Genomic DNA, 8,267 nt, shown 5'->3' with positions numbered 1-8,267 from the left:
GCCTCCTCTGGTTGCCCAGGGAGACAGGGGGTGTGGCCTCAGAATATCCAGAAGTGAGCGTTCTGCCGTTAAAGAAAAAAAGGCTGTTGATCTACCTCCAGGGAACTGCTGCTCTGGTGTGGGCACTCAGGCGACCCTTTTCTCCTCTGTCCCGCACCCCAGAGTCAGCACTGAGCGGCCGCAGTTTGTGCTGGGTCCACACCCCTCAAGAGATCCCCCAAGAATCAGAACTGTTGGGGGATGGGCCCCCAGACCCCGATTGGGAGTGGGGGGGGGAAGCTAGAGTTTCATTCAGTTTTACGCAACACTACGGCCCGGGGAGGGCTCCTGCACTGCACCGCAGGGAAGTGCCGCCAAGGCTTGATTTCCCCTCAGCAGAGTGCCCTCTCCTCGCTCACGTGTCCCAGAGTCAGCACTGACCTGACGCAACTCAGGCACTGTGCACTCCCCTCGAGAAATCACCCAAGGATCCGAACTCTGGGGGGATAGGCCCTCAGACCCCGAGTGAGAGTAGGGGCTCTCAGCTCTCAGCGGGGAAGCTAGAGTCTTATTCAGTCTTGTGCCCCTGTTGTCCAGGGAGGGTTGGTGCACTGCACCGCAGGGAAGTGCCACCGAGGCGTGACTCCCCTTCAGCCCGGTGCCCTCTCCTCACTCGCACGCCTCAGAGTCAATGCTGACCAGTCGCAACTCAGGGACTGTCCACTCCCCTTGAGAAATCACCCAAGGATCCGAATTCCTGGGGGACAGGCCTCCAGACCTCAGTGGGCGGGAGGGGAGCGCCGGGGATTCAGGGTTGCCGGCAAAGGATTCCCAAAGTTTTATTCAGCCCTATGTCCGGCAGGAGAACGCCACGGCACCCCAGTAGGGGAGGTAGGTCCAGTTTTTAGAAGGTCTGTCCCTGGAGTGTAGTGGGAGGGCCTTTAATTTCTGCCCGCTTGTTCAATTGTGGGGCTCTTGAGCCGGTCTCATGGGGGAGGGGGACTCCCGTCCGCCTGGTGGTGGATTTTGTACCTTTTGTTTGCATCCTTGTGATCACAGCTTGCCTCAGCGGTGTTGATGTACGTTCTTCAACCTTCTCTCTTGGTGAGGCTCAAGTCCACCAGGACACCTACTAAATTCCTGTCCCTTAACTCTCCTTCTGGACGGGAGCCTCTGTTGAAAGCTGGCTTCAGTCCGCCATCTTGTCTCCGCCGGCCGTCTCTATTCATATTCTTATCAAGAATTTGTTTTCATAGCTCCTTTGTTTACTAAAGAATCAGAAAGGTAGCAGAACAACAATTGTAGAAGTGAATACCTTTCAGTCTATATATAGGGAACAATTTATTATTATTATTGTTATTATTGAGACAGAATCTTACTCTGTCACCCTGAGTAGAGTGCCATGGCAACATAGCTCACAGCAACCTCAAACTCTTGGGCTCAAGTGATCCTCTTGCCTCAGCCTTCTGAGTAGCTGGGACTACAGGTGTGGGCCACCATGTCCAGCTAGTCTTTTCTACAAAAAATGGAAAGAAGGGATCTTACTCTTGCTGCTGGTCTTGAACTCCTGAGCTCAAGCAATACACTTGCCTCAGCCTTCCTGAGTGCTAGGACTACAGGCATGGACCACTGTGCCTGGCCCCCACAGGGAATAATTCAATTTGATGAACACTTACTGAGCAACTATAATGTAACAGAAGCTGTGCTTTCTGTTAAGGACACAAAGACGAAGAAACAATTCTTTCTTTTAAGGATCCCACTGTCAAATAGGGAAGACAGGCATTAGACAGCTGTCCAGAAAGTATCCATCCAGCACAAACACTATTTTTTTAATCTTACGTAGCTGGATATTTTCTGGATAGCTATTGTATAAATGAGCATCATATAAATTGATAGGAGCTACAAAAAGAAATAGTTTGGACAGAGAGGTGAGTGTTTCACTGTTCAGACTGAAGGCTTCACAGAGAACATCAACATTGAAGTAAATCTTGAAAGATGATAGTTATTCACCGGGAGGAAGGATTTTTTAGGACATTCATCAATGTCTAGCATCGATACAGAATCAAAGACAGGGGCGGCACCTGTAGCTCAATGGGTAAGGGTGCTGGCCACATACACCTAGGTGGCGAGTTCGAACCTGGCCCCAGCCTGCTAAGCAACAATGACAACTGCAACCAAAAAAAGAAAAATAGCCGGGCGTTGTGGTGGGCGCCTGTAGTCCCAGCTACTTGGGAGGCTGAGGCAAGAGAATCACTTAAGCCCAAGAGTCTCAGGTTGCTGTGAGCTCTGATGCCACAGCACTCTACCCATGGCGACAAAGTTTTTTTGGCGACAAAAAAAAAAAAATTCAAAGACAGTTGTGGGGGTGTGGGGAAAGGAAGGATGGGGTTAGAGAATCACGTCATGCTGTACTGAGGCATTTGGATTTTTTTTCCCTCCTGGGAAACAGGGAACTACTGCAAACTCTTCATAAATGGAACATCAGACTTTTATTTTTAAGTATTTGCTGTGGTCTCAGAACAATCAGAGGAGTGGAAGGGAACAGTGTGGAGTGCAGGGAGACCAGTTAGGAGATTGTTTAAAACAGCCAAAGCAAAGGTAGCCAGGACAGTGGCAATGAGTATGCGGAGCGTGTAGCTTCGTTTCTAGTTCAGTGGAGCCATCTAGTAGCCTGCATTACCACTTCAAGATACGGGGAGCCCTTTCATCTGGGATGTATACAAATATACTATATCAGATTCTGGCTAGACGCTGACCAAATCCATTCTTCTTTTCTGGACACACAGACAAACTACATTTGCCAGCCCCCATTGCACCTTTGTACACTTTTTTTTTCCAATCAAATGTCAGAGAAAATGATGTACGACTTGCAGGCTGAATTATTTACAAGTGGGTATGCCATGAGTATGGTGGGTATGCCTTACAAGTGGGTATGCCTTCTCTATGCTCTCTGTTTCTTTCTCTTATATCTGAGTCTTGAAGACACATGATGGAGATAAAGATGGTAGACTTGCCAAATGGAGAAAGCCTGGATCCCTGAAACAGGATCTGCATCCCCAACAGGGATCTCTTGGAGGAGAGCCACTTCAGGTGAGCAGCCCAATAAGAACACCTGCAGCTGGCTTTGCGTGAACACAAATTAAACTTTGTGACAATTCACTGATGTGTTTGGGCGTTTTTGTTGTAGCTGCAGGTGTTAATTACCCCGATTTATACTTTTTTTTTCATTCTCACCCATGCAGTCATCCAGAGCTTTGATAGCTTCATTTATGCTTATATCCCTTGCTTCTTTAGTTGCTTTATTCACTCCACTTCTCTCTCTCTCTCTCCACACACACACACATATTCATGGAGGGTGCCAATAATGTATACACATTTTAAGAAAGGAAAAAAACTATATTAAAATTATACTTCTCAATATATACCTATAACAAAAGGTGAATGCAAGTCACATTTCAGCACCTCTTATAATCGCAGAAGCCAAATATGACTTGAGTATTATCATTTTAATAGAGTTTTTCCTTTCTTAAAATGTGAATTCATTTGTTGATACCCTCTGTATGCATGTACATATTTTATATTTTTTGAGCACTAGGCATTCTACCAGATACTGGAGATTGAATGATGAATACACAAGGTCTCTGCCATGACGGAGTTAAGAAACAAGAGGGGGAAAAGAAAAGTAATAAGTAATTATAACAAGTGCAATAAAGAGTAAGGAGTGTTATGCTAGGTAAAGGATCAGTCACTTTACCCGGAAGGGAAGGCAGATCCAACTCACCAAAGCATTTCATTCACTTTGGTTTAACAACACTGTGAGTGCCTACAATATACCAGGTGTTACGTTAAGTGCTCAGTATATAGACATTAGAAAAACATTGTTCTAGTACTCACGGAACTCATAGTTGGTTGGAAGAGTCAGACGACACTCAGCATACCTAACAACTAGTGCTTTTAGGGGTTTAGAGGTAACAAGAGAAATTATAGGTGCTGCAGCAGCACCGAGGGAGGTGATGACTCCATGTAGCCAGGGCTTGATTAATTTTCCTCTCCTTCCTTTTATCTTGGCTTTGAATATCAAAGGTTTGTGCTTCATAGGGAAATGGGAAAAACTGAAACTACTGGCGTTGCATTTTGAAAAATATCTGATGAGTAAGAGCTATTCTATCATGTCCTGTCATTTGTTATTCATTCATTTATGCAATAAATATTTATTTGGTAAGTCCCATGACCAACACTGTTCCCATGACTAGACTTTTGAGGAGGCACTTAGCAAGAAGGATGCAGGGAGGGCTCACTGTGAGTCCCAGAGGAAAAGGAGTCTTTGTATCCTGTCCTTGGGCTGAACTATGGAGGTGGAGAGAGACAAGAGAAACCCTAGTTAAGTGCGAGGGAGTCAGGGGCAGAGAGGACAGGACGTTCAACTTATTTCCCTGATGGGGCTCAGGGAGCCACAATATCCAGAGGTGAAATGGTAGTGAGGTGTGATTATCCAGCGACAGCCTGGAAGAGATTGTGTGGTCCAGCAAGCTGCAAGAGCCAGGATATGCCTGAGAAAGGCAGAGAAATAGACAAGTCTTAGAAGATCCCACGGAGGGAACTGTGGCCAAGCTGGAAGAGAGGAAGGGGCAGAATGATCTCCCCATCATAATTTGAGCCCACCAGGGACCTGAAGCAGCTGAGAGAGAGAGCGCTAGACCCAGTGAGTCCTTGTGGTTAAGACTGAGGTGCAATTCGAGAGTCACCTTCAGAGACCGATAATGGCAGGCCAGATGGAAACATGTGTGTTGTAGCTGAAGCTAATCAGGAGGGATGATGACGCTAACGACTAGACACTTCACCCCTCCTCACTTTCACTCCTGACAACGCAGCGTCGTATTTCTCCCTGGAACTTAAAGAAAATGTTGGGAGTAAATGGGAAGAATCCTAAACTTACTGGAATTCTATTTCCAGCACACGGTAAAAGAGATGCATTATATACCATAAGTTGAACTAGAGAAAAATGCAGAAAAATGAGCTAGAGAAAAATCCCCCTTGGAGAGGGGATAGCTGAACTGGGATGTAAAGAGTGAATGGACATGGGCCAGGCAAATAAGGATATTAGCAGGGATTATAAAGTGCAAGAAGGAAGGTGTGTATTCCCTGTAGAAGAAAAAGGTTGTTCAAAGGCCCTGTGATGTGAAACAATGAGGGGTGCTCACTAGACGTATTGTCAGTTTGGCATTTTTGGAAATTGAATACAAAGTGTGAAGAGAGTTGTGAGACTAAGAGGTGAGCCAGGAGGGGACAGGTCAGAATGGACCATTCCACGATACTAAACCGGTGGTTTATCTTTTCAGCAAACTTCACGTATCGTACTTTGTTTTGTCAATCTATGGTCTACCAAAGAAAAAATAATTTCCAAATGATTAATGTTAGTGCTGACAAGTCTCATTTCACAATTTATTTTATTTTATTTATTTATTTTTGAGACAGAGTGTCACTATGTTACCCTCGGGAGACTGCTGTGGCGTCACAGCTCACAGCAACCTCAAACTCTTGGGCTTAAGTGATTCTCTTGCCTCAGCCTCCCAAGTAGTTGGGACTACAGGTGCCTGCTACAACGTCCAGCTATTTTCTTGTAGTTGTCATTATTGTTTAGCAGGCCTGGGCCGGGTTCGAACCTTCAGCCTTGGTGCGTGTGGCTGGCACTGTAACCACTGTGCTACGGGCACTGAGCCTCATTTCACAATTTAATTTTCAAAATAGGATCACATATTATCAATCATATCTTCTAAACTAGAACGTTTTCTTGAACATCTTTCTAACAATAACTCAAGACCAGTGGATTTCTTCCTTTCAGCTGACCCCAAATCTTTTTACCTAGTTCTTGATGGTGTCTGTTCCAGATTATGTATTTGTCACTTGGAATATTTAATTGGTTATACATGCTTGTTAATGTAAAATTTATGGCAAATAACACTCTATTCTTAAATGATTTTTAATCCAGAGAATCTGGGTTTATTTTACAGTGATCAAGAGTAATAAAGCTATTTTTTTTAAGCACTCAGCTAATAATAGTATATGTTTAGATAGTATTTTTCCATTTACAATAACCTGTTTGACCTCTGTAACTGCTTTCTGGTATGAGTGGAGCAGAATGCGATTTTATTTTACTGACATAAAACTGGGGCCCTGGCCCTTGCCTACCTCTCCAGGCTCCCAAGTCTCCACATCCTAATGTTTGTTCACCATATTTTCACCAGACTGACCTTTCTTCAGTTATCAAGTGTTATAAGCTCTATCTCATGTCAGGGCCTTTGGACTAACTATTCCTTTTTCCTTATGTCTTCCCTTAACACAGTGAACTCACCTGTACTTGCAAATGCATATAGTTCCTTAAATGATTATTTTGGGAAGCAATTTATTTATTGATACCACTCTTAATACCAATCTTGTACTCATGTGTGAATAATTTCAGGACTTACCTTTAAAACTATCTATGAGCCATCTCAGAAAACCCATTTTGTTAGCTTATGCTCACATTGTTTTTGACCAAAGGTGGTAATGTAATATGGAAAGTTACACTCTGCTAGGCTTCGAATGACATTTGTCCGCTTCCTGAAATTAAATCCATTTTTAACAGAGGAAGAAGGATAACTGTCGAACACTTTAGAGGAATGAACCATGGATTCTGAAGGTAATTGAAACACGTGTTCCTGCAATGTTTTAGGGAAAGGAAATATTGTTGAAATAAGGGGTCACTGGAATGTTCACAGAAGCTAATTAGAAAAGCAGCATCATTATCTTAAAGTCACATCTGATGGACTCATTGACGAGATGACTTTAAAAAGGCGTGTTTTTAACCTGAATATGTGATCTGTATAAACCAAACTGTTTGCTCTTGAAACAAACAAACACATACTCATACACCCAACAAAATTAGCTTTTTGAGATCTGCATTTGACTATGGAACTCAGTGAGATACCAGTCATTAAAAATACACACATGGACACACATGGGGTAATAGATTTTTAGCCACTGAGTCACTACAGAGAAATCAAGAAAGGGAATTTACTCCTTGGGGAAATATCTTTTTTGCATGCTGGAAAAGGATTTACTCCTTGGGGAAATATCGTTTTTGCATGCTCTAAGAGATACTTAGCTCCAACTAAAATATTTTCTACTAATAAACAAAAAGGAAATAAAAATAAAGCCACTGTGAAAAGATTAAAATGCTTAATTTTGCCTTTATTTGGGTAATTATAAACTTTAACCATTTGAGTATTTCACTATAAACAGAAGAATTTTATATTTTATTATTTTTATATAGATGATATAAACAACAAGAAATCAAATTAATGATACAGCAATTGCTCAGAAGGGGATATTCAGCAAATGACATTATTGAAACAGAATGAACATGATTTAGCTTGTCTAAATTAATGTCAATATCTGGGACATGAACTTATTAGAAGAACTTGTGCTCCAGCCTTTTTTCATATCCTATATGGTTAATATTTCCCCTAAATTTTATAGTAGCACCTTATATACTATGTACAGTGACAAATAAGAATTTATGGCTGAAGCTCCTAAGGTAAAGTGTAATGATTTACCAAAAAATACTCCAGGAAGAAATCTGTTTCTAAGGTCATCTAAGTATCAACTGATGTCTTGAATCCTCAAAATTAACAGTCCCTTTAACTACTTTCATTCTAGCAATTGCCTAATTGAACTTTGGCAAGTTCACTGATTTTATAATATTTGCTGGCAGCAAACTCCATGTGTTAACTAGACACACACATACAAAGACTTTTTTTTCCCCCATTTAAAATCTCTTGCCTGTTAACTTCATTGAATTCCTTAAAGTTTTATAATTTTGGGAAATCAATATTATTCTTCTCCATGAGATATATTTGGTAGTCCTTATATTGTTGTCTTACTTATCTCCTTGTTCCGGAGTGTGAAGTAGCAGTGGGTTCAGTTTTTCATGAAAACTCCCTCAAATAATTGGTTCCAGTGACTGACTCTCATTTATGCAATATGTAATGGGGAAGGAGAAGAAAGCGCGTGCAGATGACTCAAGAAAATGTATCAAACTTTATGTAGATTCATTCTTTTTTCATGTCAATGGAGATTATATGTAAATGTATTTTTAAAAGCTATGTGGAACTAACTTGTTCTGTTCATGGGCATAATACAAGGAGCTGCTTGGAGGGCACACAGAGAACTAGTGTGAGATGTCGTTAATCTTGGTTTTAAGTTTTGGCTAACTGCCAATTGCACAAAATAATTAATTACTTCAAGTG

This window comes from Nycticebus coucang, chromosome 14 (genome assembly GCF_027406575.1).
Source record: "Nycticebus coucang isolate mNycCou1 chromosome 14, mNycCou1.pri, whole genome shotgun sequence".
In the NCBI taxonomy this organism is placed as follows: Eukaryota; Metazoa; Chordata; class Mammalia; order Primates; family Lorisidae; genus Nycticebus; species Nycticebus coucang.
The sequence above is the reverse complement of the archived record's forward strand: the minus strand, read 5'-3'. Positions refer to the sequence as shown.